Genomic DNA, 23,657 nt, shown 5'->3' on the forward strand with positions numbered 1-23,657 from the left:
AACATATTATTTTTACATTTGAAAAATGAAAACAGCTCTACTGTCTTCCTTGTATTAATGCTAATTACAAATGTTTTAAACAGTATAAAGGAATATGTATGAGTATTCCTGGACACACAGAAAATACCTGGAGGGGCAGCCATGATTAAAAAAAAAAGTGGGAAATGAGATTATAACCATGAAGTCAGGTTAACACCCCATTGTCTTCTTTTTACCTCAGCATTCTCCAGATTACAAATCTTGTATTGTATATTGTCAAGATGGCTGGGGTTGAAGAACATTGTGAATTCTCAGTTGAACCCCAGATTTTCAGTGGGGTCATTGGGAAGGCTAGGCCAGGAAAAACCCATTCTGAGCATTTCCTGTCAGCATTTAATGCTGGTACTGCCATATTTGCAATGGCTCCTGCTCTCACAGAACTTGAGGAGGTGGCATTTCCACAACAGTGAGCTGAGAGGACCCATGTTGTAAAATCCCAAACTGAGGCCTGGCCAGAAAATTCTATTCCTGATGCCTGGTGATGTCCCTGGATTATCCATATGCTTTCAAGAAAATGCCATTTAATCTTGGTTCTAGCATCTCCATCAACTTTATCTTGTGTATGAAGAGCTTCTATGCAGATGACCAGTTGACAGTCAGTTGGTGACTCAGTTTCTCCATGTAGGGAAGGAAGGTGAGTTCTCTTCTTCTCTTACTTTGTGGATTTTGCAAAACTGGATTGGTCTCTGGGTTTATTTTTGTTGTCAGATTTTCTTGGGTCTTACTTTATTTTTAGCCACCATTATTCTTACTATGGACAGGTTGGGAAGTAGTTGAATTGAGGTGGGAAGCTTATCTCTCAGTGAAGTGCAGACTTGACCTCTCATCATTTTCTGTGAGCTTTTTATATTCACGTGCTCTTTCTTGTTAGTGTTGGTTCATGGAATGACACCATGCAGCACCCAGCCTCACGCCTTCAGAACCACTGCTTACAGATAGTGACAGATCACTGCAGCTTGATACTTCCTTTTCAAGAAAACAAACACCACTTTCTGATTGCATTGGTGGCCTCATTTTTGCCTTTACCTGATATGTGAAGTTTTCAGTTGAATTAAGTATTTAAATAAGAATGTTATCTCTGTATACAAAACCCTAAAGGTTGTAGAGTCATTCTTTAAATAAATCTTTAAATGAGGTTTTCCTCTCTTCCTCCTCCTCCCCCTCTTCTCCTGTAAATGATTACAGCTTTCTATAGTGTCTTTTAAACTTTTAAAAAACCCTACTTCATTGCCATAGCTTCTTAATATCTCTGCCTTTAGTTATTATATACAGTGTTTAGTACTTTAGGTTTTCCTATCTTATTTATTCTAGCTGTTTAGAATTACTTTTTAGGTCACCTAAGTGTGAGTTTTGCACACCAAAGGTCAGTTGAGTTCTTCTGGGTGCTTCATTTCCCCTCATGCGACTAATTTCACAAATCTAGCTCATGTCTTGCTTTGAAGGGCTTGGATATGTGAGGAGAGTGAAGGGATTGCAGTCACGTTGAGGTTGAGGTTGAGGTATTTTCCTATCACTAGACACCAAGGCTAATGTTTTATCCTTTCTTTTTCTCTTAATGCTGGCTCAGCTTTAGGGGTTTATAATTTCTCTTAAAGAAGGATGCTCATTGTATTTCGTTCACCGTTGGTTGGAGTCTCCACAGTAGAAGGAAGCCAAATCCAGGAGCAGAGTCAGTAGGCAAAGGAACAAGTCATCAGTGCTAGGGACCTGAAATACCACATGACCATAGCTGATAGGAACCCACGTGGTGGCTGGACTTGGACATCTGCAGGAAATGGGTGACCAACCATCATGGTTTACCTGGGACTATTGGATTTTAATATTAAAAGTCTTGCTTATTAGGAAACCACTCAGTTCCTGGCAAACTAGGATGGTTGGTCTCCCTAGAAGCAAAACTGTCCTGAGTAATCAGTTTCCTCACATGATCTGAGGTAAGAAAAAGGTGAGAGAATTAGGATGCTTTCCTATGTCATCAGGAAGCAGCCAACCTCAGATGAAGTCAGTGAAAGCTGGTGCATTGACTTGGGAATTCTAAAAGTGTTAACTTGAGAAGTAGTGTTATGTCCTGGAGAAAGCACAGGCCCTAAAGCCAGATGGCCTTACGGATTTTTTTGTTTGTTTTGTTTTGTTTTTGTTTTGGTCTATGACTTTGAGCAGAATATTTCATGTCTGTGAATTTTCTCATCTGTAAAAGGAGGGAAATGATACAGACCTCTTGCATATTGGTTGTGAAGATTGATGTTAATATATGTATAATGTGTTTGTTATGATGATGATGTAAAGGGTAAAAAAAGATTAAAAAAAGGTAAAAGTCCCTGTGGAAATGCAGAAAAAGTAATATTGAAGAGTGAAAATTTATCATTATTTATCAAGTCATGTCCAGTGAAAAGAGAAGCTATCTGGTAAACCCAAATTTTTTTTAAAGATTTTATTTATTTATTTGAGAGAGAGAGAGCGCACAAGTGGTGAGAGGGGCAGAGAGAGAGAGAAGCAGAAACAGACTGTCCATTGAGCAGGAAGCCTGATGTGGGGCTCGATCCCAGAACCCTGGGATCATGACCTGAGCCTAAGGCAGACTCGCAACTAACTGAGCCACCCAGGTACCCCTGAAAAACCCAAATATTAATGAGAAAGAATAATGTGAAGATAGGAGAAGTGTATCAGGTTGAATTACCTAGAGCTTAGAGCTGGAGACCCTAGATATTAATTAGCCCTCCTCCCCCATTATTTGACCACCCAGGGTCATCTAATTCCTATGCTTTTTTATCAATAACCTTTGATTTTTGCTTTGGTTCTTAGGGATCTGACACACTCACTCTCCACTCACTCTGCAGAGATGAGACATTTTGGAAAGGCAATATTTTCTAGCCAGTTGAAGTTTTACACCAGTAAGAACTAATGCTTAAGAATGGAAAAAAATACAGAGATTTCTGTAATACATAATTCACTTTGCCTTGAAGTGGTCTCCTTCTTCATCAACCACTTTAGAGGCTAGAGATGTAGCCTTGACTAGATGATGTCACTGCAGTAGGGAAGGGTGTGGGGGGAGCATGAGAATGGCCATCAAGCAGCAGAGCAGAAGGAAGTGAGGGAGTAACAAGACAGAGTGGACAGGTGGCCTCATTTGGTTGTGTGGACTGGGAAGGGCTTTTGGAGATTGTGGTATTTGATTCGACACTTGAGTAAAAAGAATTCAAAAGGTAAATGGAAGGGAAAGGGAAAGTCTAAACACAGCAATGAATTTTGCACAGATGACATCATCCCAGGCACTGGAGGAGTGTGGTATCTCATACTACATCATTAGATTTGTCTCTGATTTGTAATCAGTCTTCTTAGGAGCTTGGTTAGAATGAGGAAATTTGCCAGATTCTCACTCAAATACTTAATAAATTGGTAAAATATCTTCTCTGAAAATACAAAGTAGGGGATCTCAGACCCTGCGTGGTGTGAGCCTGCCAGATAGTAGCAACTGCTATATTGAAAAACCACCCCCAATATGAAAACAACCATGATGCTTAATTTTGTGAGTCACCCAGTTTTTGGTCAGACAGCAGTCTAGATGTTCCTTTGAAGGTATTTTTAAGGTGAGATTAGCATTTAGCTCAGCAGCGTTTGAGTAAAGCACATTACCCTCCATAATGTGGGTGGGCCTTATCCAATCAGGTGAAGACCTTAAAAGAAAGACCAATGTCTCCCAGAGAAGGAGAAATTGTGCCTTCCGACTTCAGATGCAATATTTAATTCTTCCCTGGTCTCTAGCCTGCTGGGCTGGTCTTCAGATTTCAGACTTGGCCAATTCCTTAAAATAAATATTTCTCTCTGTCTCTATCAATCTCTTGTATATAACCAGTCTTTTATTGGTTTTATTTATCTGGAGGACCCTGGCTGATTTATATCTGTACCCCTTTTGTGCTTTTAAAACTCACGTGACACTAAATCTGTTGTTGGCCTTCTGTTACCTAGTTGTGGGGTTTTTTTGTTTTTGTTTTTTTTAAAGAAATTTATCATGTTTAAGAGTAGGAAGTCCCTTGAAGGAAGAAGTGCACTCTGGGAGATTTTCTGAGTGATAGCCATCAAGAGATATCTGGGGGAGTCTGTATTTACATGTTTTCCAGCCGTATTTCCCCAGCATGTTGTGCATCTGTGACTCTTCTTGGAGGAATTTGGTATTCAGAAGTCAATAAACAAATTACATTGATCTGTAACGTGGGGCTGTCACAGTGACTGCTGGTATACCCACTCTTTCAGCCCGTGTGTGGGGAAAAAGAACAACATTAAAAGTGTCCAGGCAAATGACAATGGATCCTGTAGGAATTCAGGGCAAGATGTTCCTCTTGGTAAAGCTGCCACAGTGGAAATTTTTGTCTTGGAAAGGTGCTTGTTTTGCATTGAGATATGTTGATCCTGTGACACACAGAAGTCCTTTGCTGAGTAGATTCTGGATTTTTCGGTTGGATAAATATTCTGTGGTACTTGTGCACTCCACAAAGGAGGGAAACTTAAAAGCTATATGGCAATGTCACTGTGGGATAGAAGTGGCCCTCTTGGCAAAGTGAGTAATACTTGAAATTTATATACCCTTTCATGATTTACCTCAGTGGATGATGGTGTTTGACAATATCACTCAAGCATGTGGGAAAGGTATCACATGCTCTCTTTACAATATGAGGAAAGGGAGCCTCTTGAGATGAAGTGACTTCATCAGGGTCACAGAGAATCATCTCTTCTGCCTCACACAATAGTTGTTTAGGCTACTTTGGTCCTAGATTTCCATAAAACTCCAGCACAGTATTTGGTCCCTACTATGAACTTAGACAATTCTTACTTCATCTCTACTTTAATTTTTTTATGGGACAAAGTAGAAGATATTAAAAAATAAGTTCTGTTTGTGGCTTCATGTGGGAAGGCATTAAGTACAGAGAGATCTGTTATGAATGTGCTTAGTAGAAATGTGCGTTGCATTATTGACAGATTCTTTTTTTGAAATAACTAAAGCATTGCAAAGTCATATAAAATATTTTTATTCTGTAATTCCCCTTGTCAAGTGCCTGCCTGGATATGGTCCTTTGGAATAGGTCTCCCAGAGAGGAGGTGATTCGTTCAAATATTGACTGACATTTTTGACAAGGGACGTCTCAATCATCACTTGGTTCATGACCATAATCAATGTATATAACTTGCAACAATCTTGTATTTGTTTCTGAGTAAATCAGCAAGACATTAAAAAAAACAAACCAAAAACAAACTCTAAAAGTATTGAGTAAAAGTGACTCAATATATGATTTGCTTTTTTCCATGGCTTAAATTTGTGGCTTTATTATTGGAACGTCATTAGCAGCCAACTGCTGGTATATCTGAAAAGGCTGGTTGGCAGGCACATTCATAAATTTTTATGCTGTAAATCATGCTTCCTGGAAAATATGAAAGTATAAGAGATTGTACATATGCTTTTTCTTTTTTCTCCATCTAAAATGGACATTTCCCCTTATAATTATTAAGAAGAAGCAGCAAATAATAAAAATATTAAAATTAGATTTATAATGTGGCACTGCAGAATCAATTTTTTTAAAAATAGGAAGCAAATGACAAGTCACCTGTCTGCCTTTATTTCTTGGCCAAGGAGGATTTGTTTTTTAAGAAGTTGGACATTCACAGTGTTTTTTTGGTGTCTTCTGAGTTTGTGAGTACTGTGGTCAGTAGCGTTTTTTGGTGAGTTTTCAGTTTTTCAGCAATGGGTGCTGCAGGACTGGGATTGTGACACTTATAAGAAAAGAAATATGTATCTTTCATCGTTTAAATTAAAATTTTCAGTGACATGATTTTTTCACACTTGAGTGGTCAGATTTAATCTCTGGGTATATATTCTTAATTTACTTAATCTTAATTCTCTTAATCTCTTATTGCCTACAATTTAGAAACTATAAAAAGGTTCCTGACTTTTAAACAAGTGGTTCAGAGTCAAAGGAATGATTTTAAGGAATTTTAAAGATACAGTTTTAATTTTAACAATTGATGGAAGGCTGTGATAATCTGGATGTACTGGTAGAGAAAAACTTTTTTATTTTTTAAAAGATTTTATTTATTTATTCATGAGAGACAGAGAGAGAGAGAGAGGCAGAGACATAAGCAGAGGGAGAAGCAGGCTCCCTGTGGGGAGCCCGATGCAGGACTCGATCCCAGGACCTGAGATCACACCCTGAGCCAAAGGCAGATGCTCAACTGCTAAGTCACCCAGGTGCCCCAGAAAAGCTTTATTTTTATATGAAAATATGAACTGAGAATGTCTGTATTTTGAGCCTGTTACACTTTTTAATTTTCACTAATTTCCAGTGGGCTCTTCACTCATCTCTTCATTCAGTAGTTTTTGCAAGTTCCCCTCCTCCCGGCAGGGCATATGGGCAGTTAGAGACACAAGTGCTGATACAGTGGGTTGTCATTTGTGAGTCCCACAAGTGCTGCTTTGAGGTTGTGGCTGGAGGAGCAGAGAAGAGTTTGGGAGTGTGGGCATTTGAGCGGGACCCAGAAGGGCAGACAGGTGGTCTATTCAGCGATCAGGGCAGAGTGGGGGGGAAGCAAGGGCAGTTGCATCGTGCTGGGAGTCTCCGTGCAGAGGAGAGCATCTGCGGGCAGTCATGTGAACTTATTTTCCATTCATCTACATATTCCTTTCCAATCTACATACTCACGCTATGCGATGATAGATGAGCATTTTTCAGGATGTGTTCCGAGGAACAGCAATTGTGTAAGACATTCCTAGCAGGAGAGGGCCAAATCTGAGGAGTCCTGTAGTAAAGACCCTGTTTACATTTGTTCATCCATTATTATGCAAATACATTCGATGACAGAGCACTACTCCCCCCATCCCTGCTTTTTTTAAAACATTTTTTTTAACATTCCATGGAATTTATGTTTCATGGAGCATTGTTTAGGGAAACATAGGCCTGTAATCATATTATACAACGTCAGCTTTCTGTTTCAAGAAATATCCTGGGGCACCTGGATGGCTCAGTAATTGAGTGCACCTTTGGCTCAGTGCATAATCCCAGGGTCCAAGGATAGAGTCTCGCATCAGGCTCCCCGCAGGGAGCCTGCTTCTCCCTCTGTCTATGTCTCTGCCTCTCTCTCTGTGTCTCTCATGAATAAATAAATAAAGCCTTTAAAAAATATAAAGAAATATCCTACCTTGTTTCAAAACCGTTCTGAAGAAGGCAGCTTCAGATGGTGATATGCACTTGGTGATACAGGCTGGTAGGTTAGAATTGTCCCTTGACAACTCTCTCCTCTGAATCTGAACTTGGGCAGCTATTTTTATTTATGATATTTGATTGGTGGAGATAGAAAACAAAGATATAATCCTGTATGTATGATTACATAGTCTGATACATCTGTGTTGAATAAATACAACAATATTGTTATTAGATACCTAATAATTACTTGTTGAAAGAATGAAGGTTTGAGAGACCTCAGTGTTCTTACTTCCCAGATATTTTACTTGAAGAGTGACAGTTACAACATTTGCAACCCTTTCCGTAGGAAAGGTGCTGATAGTAAAATATTTCCGCTTACGATATACCCATCTACATTTTTTTTGAGTAAAAAGAAAATCTAGTTTATAAATAAATTAATAAGATAATTCTCTTAATCATATATGTGTGTCTGTACGCACAGATATGAGTCACATGCATGTTATTTTGTTAGAGAAAATTAAATTTTGAAGAATGATATCTAGCAGCTGTCTCTCTTATATGGGAAAGTTAAGTATTCAAGGAAAGGAGCTAATTATCTCTCTCATTGTGCATAGAAAGCACACTTGAAGATCTTGGATTTTTATGATTGCAGGCTTTCAAAATTCTGACAAGGCTGCTTCTAAATTAGTCAATGTCGAGTGCTGTCTTTTTGTAGATTGACAACTGGTTGGTGTTGCTCCATTTTATTGAAAGAAGAAAAGCATCAAAAATGGCTCTACCATCTGTTGGATGTGAAGCATCGGACGAAAAGGGGATAGTATGTACTGAGGAAAGAGTATTGCTGAGCTATAATCTCAGACCCTTTTTAAGATATGTACAAAATCTACTATATTTGGGAAAGAGAACTACTTCTGTCAGATGTAAGTCTTCCCTAGAAGATGTGGTTAAGTAGGTTACAGGAAGATACTGGTGGAAACATACTCTTTTTGTTTGTTTACAGAGCAGATTTTTCCCACCTCTCCTTTATTTCTTGCGAAATGTTATTTTTGAACCAGAAAGCAAAGTCTTCCAATGAGAACTTAATTAAATGGTTCAATGGAGTGAACTAGTTTTACTTTTGATCTGGTTTAATTTTCTGAGTGGGAGCAAAGCCTCCCTGTGAAAGCCATTTGTTTTTGTTAATCAAAATTAATGTATAATGTTTATCAGATGACAGAGAACATTGTTGCCTTAAGAGCTTGTGGGCTGCAGGAGGAATCCAGGGGTGTGCTGGTAAATGTTTAACACCCGGCTCTGGGGGAGAGCAGAAGGTCTGATTGGTAACGTCTGCCATTTTTTTGAGGTGAAAATACAACCACCAAGGTTAATTTTAAGGCAGCCCCTTGACATTACAGAACATAGGGTTGGGAAGAGATACACAATGACATAGAATATACAGTGTTCCTTTATTGATGCAAGTAGGCGTAAGTAGCAGCAAGCACAGAAATAAAAGATATAGTCAAGTAATTAGGAAGTGATGAGATTGGAGTATTTAACTTTGCATGTATTGTAATTTATTTAAGTCTTTTAAGTTTACACCCTTTAAGTTTTTAAAATGCCATATTTAGCAATTTGCCCTCACAATTCCCCAGAGTTTAACAATCTGCTCTCATAAACCGGCCTGAACTGGCTCCAGCACACATACCCCTGATAGGGCAGACTTGTGTTACTACCTGGATTCAACACTTACTAGCTGTGGGATAAGAGTACCTACCTCATAAGGTCTTTGGGAGAATTAATTGAGATATTGAATACAAGTCCTTGGAGTAGGGCCTCACATCATGGTGAAAGCTCTCACTAGATGTAAGTTATTATTAGTGTTGGATCTTTCATAGTAGAGGGAATGCAGTATGGCTCCCTCTATAAGTATCCTTCTAGTTATTTTAAATTAAATGGACTTAAGAATGGGCTGAAGGTTGGCAATAAGGAACCATAAACTAAATTAGCATGCCCTTTTACATTTCATTATTTTCTAGTAAAAGCAATTTTTCTTTTATTTCTTTTTTCTTTTTGTCTTTTTTAGCAATTTGTCTTTTAAATAAAAAACTCTCCTTTTGTTCTCCATGGCTTCCTCCTTATAGTTTGAATCTTCCCTCAGTTTTATTGGCAAGGATGGCATCATCTTTATTCAGTCTTCACAGTGCTATTATAGTATTGAATCTTTGTAAGCTTTAATGCAAAGAGCATCTGTAGCTCTAGAACGAAGCTGGCAGGTTATTCAGATTCCAGAAAACACATCTGAATATGAAAGCTGCAATAGCTATTTTGGGGTTTGGGATAAGAGGGAAAATCAGTTACTTGAAAATTAAATTATCAGTAAGGTGATTAAAATCTAAGTTATTTAATATTAACCATTACAGTCTTTTCAAATAATTAATAAATACCACCTCATTAAATTAAATCTCACCAATTTAGAATTTGAAGATTCAGACAAAAAGTCACTAGGGCAACCCTGGTGGCACGGCGGTTTGGCGCCACCTGCAGCCTGGGGTGTGATCCTGGGGACCTGGGATCAAGTCCCACGTCGGGCTCCCTGCATGGAGCCTGCTTCTCCCTCTGCCTGTGTCTCTGCCTCTCTCTCTGTCTATGAATAAATAAATAAAATCTAAAAAAAAAAGTCACTAAAGTTTTATCTTATTTATTTGTTTATTCATTAAAGTATTTTTCTTTAATTTAGCAAAACATTCAAGTCATTTTCCTTGTCAATTTTCTGGATCTCACAAATAAGCAAATATCTATTCTAAAATCAGGATTCTTTAATGTGTACTTTGATTTCAGTCTAGTACACAATTCTGTTGATTAGGAATGTTTATGATTTAAAGTAAAAGAAAACGTTACAGTGGTTTGAACCAGTGGTTCTCAATTTTTTGGTTCCAGGAGTCCTTTAGACTCTTAAAAATTATTGAGGAAAAGCTTTGTTTTTATCTATCGATATTTACCTTTGAAGCAAATTAAAAGGTTTATATTTATAATATTTACATTTATGCAGTAATTATGGTTAAGTTGTCTGTGCTTTGTTTATAGATTGATCCTACAAAATTAAATCTTAGAAAAGTGGCATCGAAAGTATAGATTATGGAAATAGTCTTCCCTGGAGAATTGTATGTATTTTGATCATGGTGGTGGTCAGTCAACTACATGCATATGTCAGAACATATGAACATAGAACCATATGTCATAGAACCATACTCCAAAAAGAATAAACTGTATTCTATCTAAACTTTTAAGAGTGAGTTTAATAATACATGGGTATTGATATAAAATAGCCAATGGAGAGATGCAGTAAATGGGTATGAGAACCTCTTTCTTTTCTTTTCTTTTTTTTTTAGATTTTATTTATTTTGAGAGACAGTGAGAGAGAGAGTGAGTGCACAGGCTGGAGGAGGTGCAGAGGGAGACAGGGAGAGAGAGAGATTCCCAAGCAGACTCTGGGCTGAGCATGGAGCATGATGTGGGGGCTTGGTCTCACGTCCCTGAGATCATGACTTGAGCTGAAGTCGAGTCAGATGCCTAACTAGTGATCAAAATACAGAATACTTCCACATTCCAGAGAATTCTTTCCTGTTGTTCCTTGGTAGTCAGCTCCCCTGTCCACCCCACCACTTCCCCAGTCCATGTGAGCCATTCATTTCAAGTATATTTTTACTTCTAAATCTTCTGGTAACTCGTTGGGTGCTTTTGGTTCGCATTTTTTTCAGTAGCAAGTTGATGTCAATGTTGATATAACCTGATTATGTTGTATTATTCTATGTAATTGATGTAATATCCTCTTGAATGATTTTCCAAGTTCTTATGTATGAATTCTGTTTCCTCCAGGGTTAGCTATTTTTTTTCTTTTTTTTCTTTTTTTAGCTATTTTTTTTTCTTGTGTGCATTTTCTTTCTTGCTATTTTTGGGGGTCCATTTTAGTCCATTTCTTTTTTGCTTTTGGGTTTTCTTACACAATTGGGAGTCTTTGGCTATCTGTCCATTTTTATGAGTGAAGAGGAGGCTGAGGACTATGGGAAGCTAGAAGGGGTCTCCATTGCAGTTGGGAGGTTCTGAGTCCCCAGCAGGGCTTACCCTGGAGTGAGAATGCTGACCATGGCCTTCTGCAGTGCTGTGAGTGGCCAGGGCTATCAGTACACCTTCCCAGGTACACAGATGGGGCCAGCTAAGGTGGAGACTCAAGGTCCTGGAACAAACAGAACAAAAACATGAGCAAAGAGGGCTGTACTCTGTGGGTTGGGTGCTTTAGAATATCCCTCCTCCCTCTACCCCATGTCTGATGTAGATGTCCACAGGTCACCCAATGGCCTGTCCTTCTCATCACAGACCTTAAGACAGGATTTGTCCAGATGCTGATCTCTTACTTTCTTCACAGACAGGCCTAGGTGTCTCCATGGGGTAAATACCTCTCCAGAGAAGCCAGTGGAATATGCTCTGTACAGGGAGTAAATGGAGAAGAGAAGTGGCTGAGAAGCTGGTCTGAATGTAGTTCTCAACCACTTGGTGACCCTGGGGACATTTCCAGAGCTCTCTTTTCCTATCAATCTGACCCTGTCTGATTGAACTAACAACTAAGGTGTCTTTAATCTTCCCTTTGTCAATACTTTTATTCTTTTCAAAACTTACATTCTTTCTCTCTGTACGTCTGTGTGTGTGTGTGTGTGTGTGTGTATAAAATACTCCCAGTAGGCTGGGAGGTGCTTGGTTTGCCATTTCTGCCAACACTATTGAAGTTATATAAGCCAAACGTTTGGAAGCTAATATGTACAACTTTGAGGGTAATGATTATGTTTCCTTTAAAATGTCAAATGTACTTCAGACCTTTCACAAAGTCCTCCTTTTCTTCCCATGCCATTTAGCTGTGATGAAAACATTTCATCAGAGTCAAAATGAGGATCTTTCTCTTCATTCTTGGCACTGAATACAGAAGAAGTACAATGACCTGTTTGGTGTTGGTTCAATTATATAATCAAATAGCCAGAAAAAAGTGCATTTATTTTTAATTAATTAATTTTTCAGAAAGAAGTACGCTTAAAGTAAGAGTTGATCTATTTTGTGGTTAGGTTGTGCATTGAGATACCCAGGAAATGAATGCTCAGGGAGTGATTTGGTAGAGGCAGAGGGGACAGGCAGTAATACAGTAGTTGTCAATGTTTTATCTGACATTGAGTTCATTTTCTTTAACACATACTGGTGTAAAAGATGCCAATTATGGTATGATTTCATTTGTTCTTCTCAGTCTGCCCATTCTGAAACCATATTAAATAAATTTAGTGTACAGAGTTTGGAACTGAACAAATGAAAGTGTGTTGAAGAGTTCCCCTGCTCTATGAGAATATTTTTCTCATTGCATAGTGGAGACTGATGGTTCAATAGATTTTAATTTTTTGATAATACTTTTGTAGCCTGAAAAATTAGGAAACAACTGATCTGCCAATTGTCAAAGAAGTACAGTCCACTGGTGGCAAGGATACTTAGCCTGAGGTCCAAGATGTTTGGCAGCGTTGCTTGGAGTGCTGTGTAGAGAAGGAAGTTGGGTCTTTTCTGGATTGCTTAGACACGGTGGTATGATTAATCATGTCAGTCTTGAGTATGGGAGATAGCACATGGGCTAGGTATTGACCATTATGCCAATGCTGGTGGTTCTTCTTCTTATAATAATTATTCATTATTAGTTTCCCATAATTTATTTGACTTTTGGGCCATACATTTATCTGGAGTCTATACCATTTTTATAGAAAATATGTAGCCTGATAGTGAGCACTTAAATAGGTGCTGTATTTATTATTTTTGGCAAAAGAATTTAATATGATCTTTTTTGTGTTTCTAATGTTGTTTTTGTATAAACTCTATTTTTAATATTTTTTCAGACTGTCGGACTGTCTTAGATAGTTGAGTCCCAAATCGGCATGTGTTCCTCTTGGCCATAATCACCTGTGGCGTTTGGGTTCCTGGGCACAAATCACGAGCTGCTCAGCCATACAGACGTACGTCCGTGTTGGGGCGTTACCGTGGTCAGTATCAGCAACAGCCTAGGGAATAGACTGTCCTCCGACAGCTCATATTTTTCTTAAACAACATCTCAGCGTGTGTGCGTGCGTGTGTGTGCGTGCGTGCATGAGTGTGCCTGCGTGTATTAATTTCTCACCTTTTGTACTCTTCTTCAAAATCTAGGTGACATGTTCCAATAGCTGATAAGCATTTCACAGTGTGGTAGGTCAGGTTTCCTGTGTAATCCCTTTGATAATGCCTTCTTTTGTAAATACGTGGTAGAAGTTACAATGGAGTCCTGGTGGGGAAGTAAATCAAAAGGTGGCAAGTTCTTTGACCCTTTCAGCCAGAAAGAGAATTTGGCAAATTGTTAGACAGGTTATCGACTGCCCTTTGGAGAGCCAGGGGTTTGTATTCTGTACCTCTTTTCAGCTGGGGCTTGTATTTCATGTGTGAGAGGCCTGCATTATCATAATCCATTTTTCGCTTTTATGTGATCTACCAGCAGCGCTCATAAGCCTTCTTTCTGAAGAGCATTCCCCATTTACTTGCTCTAATTCACTGTCTTTTTTTTTTTTATCATAAAATTGATGTTTTGCAACCAGCGGCATTATGTGCGAGTTGTTTATGGAGGTGCTACAGGGAAGAAGATTAGTGGTGGAATTAAGAACGAGATGATGGCAGTGGAAGGAAATTCATGAATAGACATCACATCAATGACACAGCAAGATAGTGAAAGATGCATTTAAACCCAAAGATCCTGAAAAATGTCAGGAATAGAATTATATATATAACATGTCTTGGCTGATGTTGAATGGTGCTAATGGTAAACTAGCAAATTTTTACTTAAGGGATTCTAGTAGATAGAAAATGTCCAAATGGACCCCAACACGTAAAAAGATATCTTAAAATGCCTCTACCCGTTAATTGGTGATTCCCCTGACAGTACTCAATCTGAAATATCAGTAGGAGTAATGGAGAATTGTTCATTTACTCATGTTGTTATCTGAGTCTTAAACCATGTAATGCGAGAATATTTTTTAAGATTTATTTATTAATTTGAGAAAGAGAGAGCATGTGTGGAGGAAGGAGCAGAGAGAGAGAATATCCAAGCAGACTCCGACTGAGCACAGAGCCTCATGTGGGGCCCCCTCTCATGAACACCTAGATCAGGACCTGAGCCAAAATCAAGAGCTAGACGCTTAATTGCTGGACGCTTAATCGACTGAGACACCCAGGGGCTCTGAGAATTTTTGTATTTATACAGTTTTACACACCTGTAAGGATAAACCCAAGGAGGATTATTTTTGAGTGTTATTAATAGTTGTGAAATTTCTTAGGAACTTTTATCCAAGGGAAAAACTTCCAGGTTGGCTCTTAAACCAACTCACAAAATCTTTCTAACCCAATGATTGTGAGAGTTAAGATATTCTCTTGGGGAATGAGATCTAACCAAAGACTAGGGACGTGAGATTGCACATCGTTTGCCTTGGAGGACAGAGTGAGGAGGGCCAGCTCTTGGCCTTTGGCTGTTCAGGCCTTCTGAGATTTGGGCTCCAAGTGGGAAAGGAAATGGCACTGGGGGGACTCTCTGATGTGTCTGGCGAAGTGTGCTGAGGCTGCAAACGCATTTACAAAGGAAAGTACGCTGTTGTTTCCCACTCTTGCTGTGGCAGCCTGGTGCTGGCTTCAGTTCCGATTTTCTAGGCATTGGAGGAGGTCTTCCTTAAACAAATCTGTTAACATTTGAGTTTTTGGGAGAACACAGAGCAACTTAGATGTAAATGCACCAGTTCATATTTCAGCCTGAAGCTGCTCCATCTCATCCATTCCTGGGGTCCCCACTTCCTTCAAGAGTCAGAGGGCTTGTGTGTCCTCATGAGTTTCTTCCTGTTGATGCTGTGCCATTAGATATCTCTCTGAGTAGAACATGAGGCTCTTTGGGCATCTCGTGCCCAATACTTTTTCTTCCTTAGTGGTTGTTTCTCTTGTTTAGCCTGTGACGGTTGATCCTAGTTGGGGTTACAGTCTTTCTCTCTCCCTCTCTCCTTCTTCATTTTGTCTCTCTGCTCCCAGTTTCACACTGTTACCTTGTCTCACTACATCTTGGCTCAAATGCAAGCATCCTCAGGGAAGCTCTATCAGAGGGAGGAGGAGTCCGTGTCTAAAGAGTTGATATCCCAACAGAGAGAGTTTTCCGTTCTTCTTATCATTCTCATTCCATATGGCACATGTTGGCATCCTGCTTTTCCTGCATGTGGGAGTGCTTGGAGGCAGGCTGGCGGTCATCAGTGTACACCAGTGAGTCCTCCCAGTAACTCATGGTCCAGCATGCTCTGAGACCTTTTGGACTGATGAGTGTCTAGGATGTTCTGGTTGTTAAGTGGGTTGAATACCACCCCTGTGTGGAGACATTACATATATATATATATATATATATATATATATATATATATATTCAAGATTGATTTCTTTATTTTAGAGACAGAGAGAGAGCGAGAGTGCACTTGTGTGTGAGTGGGGGTGGGGGTGGAGGGTGGCAGAGGGGGAGAACCAGAGGGGGAAGGAGAAGAGACAGACTCTCCAGCAGACTCCCTGTTAGCATGGAGCTTGACACGGAGCTTGATCCCACAACCATGAGATCCTGACCTGAGCCAAAATCAAGAGTTAGAGGCTTAACCGACTGAGCCACCCAGGTGCCTGAGAAATTACCAGTATTATTGTAATGAATTCCATAGTCCACATACTCGGTATATTTACTGATTTTATGTTGCCTTGCATGACCTGGAAATAAGTGGGAGAGGGGGTTTGAAATCTCTCACCATGTTGGTGGGTGTGCCAATTTTTCCCCTTTGATTTTGTATGCATGTATATCTCTCTAAATATATGTATGCATACACATATTTTAAACAATTGGTTGAGACTAATGTCAGGTACATGTATATTGAGGATGATACTTTTTTGTTGTTGTTTATTGAAACTTTATCACTGTGTAGTGTTTCTATTCTTAATGCCTTTATTTAAAAAATATTTATTTTATATACTTATTTGAGAGAGAGATAGATAGAGATAGAGAGAGAGAGAGAGAGAGAGAGAGAGGGAGAGAGAGAGTGAGAGAGAGAGAGAGAGAGAGAGAGAGTTTGCAGGTGGGAGAGGCAGAGGGAGAGGGAGAGGATACCAAGCAGACTCTGTGTTGAGGGCAGAGCCCTGTGTGGGACAACCCTGAGATCATGACCTGAGCTGAAATCAAGACCCGGAAGCCCAGCTGACTGAGCCACCCAGGTTCCTCAATGCCTTTTTTTTTTAAAAAGTGTATTTGTCTGACACAAATATTGCTATTTTATATTCGAGTTAAAAAAATATGACTCTATTGCTCTTTTAGCTGACAGTTTTAACCCATTTATATTTTTGTGATTATTGAACTGTTTCTCCCAATGGTTAAATTTCTGTTTGTCTTGTTTATGCTATGTTTCTTTTTTCTTTCTGTCCACTTTTTTTATTTTATTGAGTTAGCATTTTGATATTTTTAAAAATTTGATTTTCCCCTTTGATAGGCCTTGACTTCATGTACTATTTTCCATTCTTTGTGATTACCCTTAAAATATTATCACATTTGCTTAAGTAGTCTAAATTTCAGTAAGAGCCTAACATTTCTCTTGAAGAATAGGAAGACCTTAGAATAATTTTCATACTACCTTCTCAATTTGCTTATCCAGTATGTTAGCTTTCCTTTTAAAAAACCCTTCAGATAATATTGTTATTATTCCACACAATGTTTGTGCATGTGTGTGCATGCAAGCACACTAACCATTTTATTTGCTTACCATTGCTTTTTGCATTTTAGCTTGTTCTTTTGGAGTTATTTTCTCTCTTGCTGAAGTGCGTATTTATAAGTAAATTCACAGAGGATCTTCTGGTGGTAATCATAGATTTATTTTAAAATGGTTTTTTTTTTCATTCTGAAAGATAATTTTGAATGATCTGAAACAATGGAGTTGTTCAGATCTGGGAGAAATACTCAAAATTATGTTTAAACTTTCTATCATTTTCCCACCATCCAATACAGTTATGATCGTGGCCCTTGGATAAGATTACTTCTTTGGTTAAGATCAGACATGAAAAGATGGTCCAAAGCAAAGTCATTGAACCCTGATCTAATTCAGAAAATCAGGGCTGAAAGCCAGATTAATATTGTGAGTTCAGAACCTTTTCCTTTTAAATGTTCTTAAGAGTTGAAATTGCTTTTTTTTAAAGTAGATAATATATTAAAAATGCTGATACACTTTTTCTTTTGTGAATGAAGTGTTGTTAGGAACAAACACAAACAAACATTCCTATGTTAGGAATCCCCAAGAACACTCCCAAGGTTTGATGATTCTCTAGAAGGTCTCTTAGGACTCAGCATGGAGTTATATTCATGGCTATGATTTATTACAGCAAAAATATACAAAGCAAAATCAGCAAAAGGAAAAGGTGCGTAGTGCCGGGTCCAGAGGACACCAGGCACAAGCTTTCAGGGTCCTCTCCCAGAAGAGACACACACACTTAATTACCCCAGCGATGAGTTGTGACAACATGTGTCAAGTGTTGCCAACCAACAAAACGTGTAAAAGATTCCAGTCCTAGTGTTTTCACTGGGGGCTATTCACAGAGGCACCTCTTGCCTGGCAGTTACCCAATTCCAGATTCCCAGAAAAAAAGCTAGTGTCCAGCATAAACCTATTGTTTGTACAAACAGTTTGGGCACAGTCTTATTGGTTAATGGTAGTGGGAACCCTCCCCAAATCCAAGTTCTTAGAGACTCGCCAAAGGCCAACCTCGTAAGCTGGTCTTTCAAATAGAGCACTCAGGCCTGCTACAGTAACTTTCTTTTGCACAGGGCTTGTAAGGAAATGATGATATAATAACAAATTCTTCTGACATCGGAGTTCTGCTCTCACATTTTCTAGTTTGAGTGAAACTTTAACATGGTCAAGTAAACAAAAAGCTACAGAGGGAAGAAATAAGTGCTCCCCAGGGAGAAGGCTCAGCCGGGAGTAATTGACTGCAGTGTGGCAAAAGATTTGGGGAATTGTGTGGAAGTGGGGGGGTTGTTTGACTTTGCCAAGAATGAAAATAAAGATTAGAGATTGGTTAGAAAGAGCTGGCAGTTTTAATATTAGTGGACTCCTATAACATTAGAGATTTATGTCTATTTTTTGGGGTTTCTTAACCTTAGCAGTGTTGGCAATTTTGGACAGGATAATTGGGGTGGGGGGTGCTGTTCTCTGCATTGGAGGATGTTTAGCAGCATCCCTTGCCCCTACCCACTAGCTGCCAAGAGTACCCACCACCCCACCACCTGCCCTAAATCACAGGTAATCCAAAATGTCTCCAGACTTTGCCTATTACCAAATGTCTTCTGCAAGAACCACTATGTTAACACATGATTTACAATAAATAAATTCATAAAGACCTTAACTTCATATGTCTAATGGCTTACTTAATATCTCACATTCACAGTATTTTTCCATTTATCAAGATCTTTTGTGTGGTTCTAGCAACAACCTCATGAAAGAACCAGGAGTCTTTTATCCTCATTATATAGATGACAGTAAGGAGGCACTGAGGTTATGTCAGTCTGCAGTGCAGAGCAAACAAAGTACTACTACTAGTAGTAACAGTAATAATAACATTACTGTCATTAGTAATAGATACTTTATTAAGTGCTCACTATGAGCCAAACACTGTTTGAAATGCTTTACAGGTGGTAATTTTGGAATAAGCCTGAGAGATGCTACCCTTATGCTGATTTTGCAGATGAGGAAATTGAGGCCAGAGAGGTTAAGAAACCTACCCAAAGACATACAGCTAGTAGGTAGAAGATCCAGGTTCAAACCTGGGAAATTTGGCTTCAGTGCTCTCATGGCCACTGGGTTCTGGATAAAAAGTGAGGTCCTGGATGCTCACATTCTCCAGAGTATTCTTTCTTATAACTGTGTCCATGGAGCTTGCAGTTTGCTTACACTGCTTTTCTCACTCTGACCAGCTCAGTGGTTTGCATATAACTTTCCTCTATTCAAATCAGCTAAATCTCACAGAGAGAAAAAATTGGAAATCTTTCTGTAACTTAACTTTGCTGTTTCAGATGTTGTCTTCTGTTATTATCTTGATTCTTTCTCTTTTTATTTTGATTATAGCATTTCATGGAAATCTGGGTTTGTTGCAGCTGGCAGCCTAGTTTGATACATACACTTCATCTAATTCTTGTGTGCTTCAGCGAAGACACTTCTATTTATGATGCTTAAACATTCCACGGTATTCTTTAGATCTTTCCAGCAGCTCCCAATGTATGATATGCCATAATTCCACAATTACATTTATTTTCCAGTAAATTTATTAATGTACCAATTCATCCACATCTTCTTTTGTATTTTTTTTTCCTGTTTCTCTTTGAACATCATTTCTCATGCCTTCTTGCTTTCTGTCTTACATTCTGACCCCTAATATGGACAAGGAGGAAATACACCTTCTGTAGGCCTGGTAAAGAAATCTACTTTCATTATGATTTCTGTTCAAAACATTTATTTTCTGAAGACTTTCTACCACCATTTAAATACGGTATTGGGAAAAAGCTAGAATGAACTGTATAGGACATCAGTTAACTTACAGTTAATTTCCTTATCTGTTCTAGTGATCCCATGTGGGACCACTAGGCCCTCAGTTTATCTCTGCATCTGGTTTCCTTTTTTTTTTTTTTTTTTTTTTGTAGGTGTGGTGGGTGGGGAAGAGTTGAGACTATGACTTCAGAGCAGAATATTGTTGGATTAGTGTAGACGGATGTTACTGTTTAGACACAGTGTTGAAAACATCCATTATATTAGTCATGATCCCTTGTAGTTTCAAATATAAATTTCTTCTTTCTCCCAGCATTTATTATCTTGGTTATTAATACTAAATTGAACTTCTTCTCCTAGGTCAAAATTTTAGATAATTTCTTCCTGTTATGCATCTTTATTTGCTTTTTTTTTTTTAATTATATTTACTTATTTATTTTAGAGAGGGAGTGGCAGGGGGGTAAAGGGAGAGTATCATTTTTTAAAATTTAAATTCAATTAATTAATATATAATGTATTATTGGTTTCAGAGGTAGAGGTCAGTGACTCAGTCTTATATAATACCCAGTGCTCATTCCATCATGTGCCCTCCTTAATGCCCATCACCCAGTTGTCCCATGCCTCTACTCCGTTCCCCTCCAGCAACCCTCAGTTTTCTTCCTATGGTAAAGACCCTCTTATGGTTTGAAGGGAGAGAGAATCTTGAGCTCCATCTCACAACCCTGAGATCATAACCTGAGCTGAAATCAAGAGTCGGATGCTTAACCAATGGAGCCACGCAGACACCCCTTGTTATGCATCTTTAGATAAAGCCACTGGATATACAGATGAACCCACCATTACAGAATCATTACATTTTAGGATTGGAAAAAAAAATACAAAGTATTGCCATCTGTTTATAGTCCTCAGTGTAATTGCACGGCGTGTTAGGTTTGCTGCTTTGGCCACACGGTCAGTAGAGTACGTCTTCTAAAAAAACCAAAACAGCAGAAGTTTTTCAATTTGTTTGTTTGTTTTCCAGTGTGCCCGTTGGCCAAATGGAACTCCGTATGGCATGCCAGAATCAGATTTATAAAAGTGGTGTTTTATTTACATGCATGTACTTTCTGAGTTCAGATCTGTCATCTCCTCTCATTGTTGAGTCAGATGGTGAGAATAGGTTACTTCCAGGAAGTGATACTTCAGAACGAGAGGTATAGGTGGCAGGTGAAGTTTTGTTAATATCCAGATAGCAATGATTTTTGCCTCGTGTGGAGGAAATTCACATACCCATAGAGAAGTAGTTCCAGATTGCACCTGCCTCAGCAAAGTTCACTTTTCCACCTCAAGATCCTGCTCAATCTAAAATTCTCCTCAGTTTTAAAATCATGTTTACTTAAAAAATTCTGTTTAATTTTTAATTAAACATAAATAGGCAGGAACAGGTTATCCCCCAAAGTCTGTCCCCAAACAAAGTTAACTGGGTGTTCAACAGAGTCTCAATGGGCTAAACTTCCTGTAACACATTTGAGAGCAGATTTCAATTACAGTTTTCAAAGTTAAAATAGAAATGTAGCATTTTTGAATTAAACATTATGGAACCCCTGAAAAAAATCTCTGTGAAACTTTATTCCACAGAATATATTTCAGAAAAACCCCATGTGCTATGCTGTTATTTTAGCTTTAAAGTATAGCAGTGCAGAGTTGCCACATTTGGAAGTCCAATGAAATTCAGCTGTCCAATACTGACGTGCAAATATTCCAGAACACAGAGAAGATGTCTGTCCAGCTTCTTTGTGTGGAGCACAGTTCAGAGGTAGCACCCAAAGGATATGCCTACCACAGAGGCTGTGACTCCAGGATGCAGAGAGGGAGAAACCTTGTGGGCTGTGGCCTCCTCCCTTGAATCAATACTCTAGTTTTGACCAACATTTTAAGTAAAGTTCACTGTCTAGTTTCTGAGTTTGAATTAGAAGGTGGAAACAAGAAGGGAAGAAGAATGTGCCAGGCTGAGTGCTGTGGGAGAAGTGATCTCTTACATTCCCTAAGTCGTGCACACACCATGATTTCCTATGATCTAGGTCATCCCAACCTTGGTAGACTTTGAAAGCACTACTGCTTTACATTGTGATATGTTAATATCTATGAAGCTGACCTTAAGTTATTCTGACAAAATTTACATTAATTTGTATGTGCTCTTGGAAGGCAGGAAAATTATCTAAAGGTTTTTGAAGGATGTTAATTAAAATATTTCAAATGCAACCAGTAGTTGTGGGGTTTTCACTTCAGTTCAATGGAATCTTTCCTTATATAGGACATTTAATTCCTGAAGAATGCTGGGAAAATGAGGCAATGATGGACAATTCCTACCATGATCCCACAGGGCTACAAAATATTTTTAATCCTGATTTCAGAAGTGCTATTGTACTGTTGGTAGGATGTACAGAGCTTATTTGCACTGACAAGGGATGACTCCATCAGCCTTCTCATGGGAAGCCAGGGACAGGATGCTGCGAAGAAGCCTCTACAAGGAGAGCGAGGCAGAGGGAACTTTTGAGAAACCACAGCAAGAGACACAAGGTGGACATCACCAACGAGAGGGGCCAGGGAGGGGGCTCTTTGAGGGACAGCTCTTGAGTGCCACAGCGTTTGTGGTGATAGAGTCAAAGCAGCTTCCATGCCAGCTGAGCATAGGGAGGAGGCAGATGAATCAGTGTTTGTAGCCTTCCTCACACAGGGAGCAGATGGCCTCACTTCACCGCTGGGAGGGCCTGTGTGTTTGCATGTGTGTGACCATCTATTACTTAACGTGGTGAAGCTTTACTGTGACTTGACCGTGTGCTGTGGACACATGGCTCATGGTTATCTCCCTCTCTCTCTTACCTTTCTTCCTTCTTTTCTTCTTTACATAAATATTTACACATATTGTTGAAGTCATATTGTGAGCCACACACTGGCAGGTGCTGAGTGTGTTCTGACAAGAGACAAGACCGCCTGTTTTCGCTGACACAGAACATTCCTTGTACTGTGAGACAGAGATGTGTCAATAGGAGCATGCAGATGAGTATAAGGATTACAACAGGAAGGAAAGTACATTCCAGGGCACATTGGGAAGGCCAGGAGTGCTTCCTGGAGAAAGTGACATCTAAGGCAAGACCTAGGTGGTGAAGGGTAGTCAGTCAGAGAAGCGGGGTGTGAGTGTTCTGGGCTGGGAGAGTGGCGTGTGGGGGAAGAGGTGGGAACGGGAAAGGTGAGCTCCCTGGATGGAGCCTGGGGGTGAGCAGAAAGACTGTAGAGGGTGATTGTGGGGCCTTGGAAGATAGGAGACTGTACTTTATTCTCAAATCATGGGAAGACGTTGAACAGTTGTACTCAAAGGAGTAATGTAATCAGATTGACATTTTCAAGTATTTGTTTGGCAGTTTGAATTGGAAGTACAAGACTGGCAAGTGTTATAGTTACCTAAAAGGAAAATGTGGCCTATCATGAAAATGCAGTGGAGATGGAAATGTAAATATATCCGAGGCACATTCAGGAGACAGAATCAATGGACTTGGTGATTGATTTACTGAATGTGTGAGGAGGCCAGATTATCCCTTGGTTTCTGGCTGGGGCAATTGGGCACTAATAAATGAAAGAGTAAGTAAGAGGGAGGAACTTGTCTTGGGGATGGGGTAGGATATTGGACAGTTCTGTTTCACACTGGTTGAGTTTATGGTGGGTGTGACCATACCCAAGTGGAAATGCCAGTGGCCCTGAGATACAGGAGAGCATGCTGGGCTAGATCTGGGGATAATCAGCACATATGCAGAGATCACCCACAGCTCTGAGAATCAAT

At 39.3% G+C, this 23,657-nt stretch overlaps 1 protein-coding gene across 2 annotated transcripts in view; it reads left to right on the forward strand.

Annotated features, from left to right (window-relative positions):
• NEBL (nebulette) overlaps nt 1–23,657 on the forward strand; it is a 341,512-nt gene that overhangs the window by 94,783 nt on the left and 223,072 nt on the right. The gene's annotated exons all lie outside the window — the stretch shown is intronic.

Source organism: Canis lupus, chromosome 2, assembly GCF_003254725.2.
Source record: "Canis lupus dingo isolate Sandy chromosome 2, ASM325472v2, whole genome shotgun sequence".
NCBI lineage: Eukaryota > Metazoa > Chordata > Mammalia > Carnivora > Canidae > Canis > Canis lupus.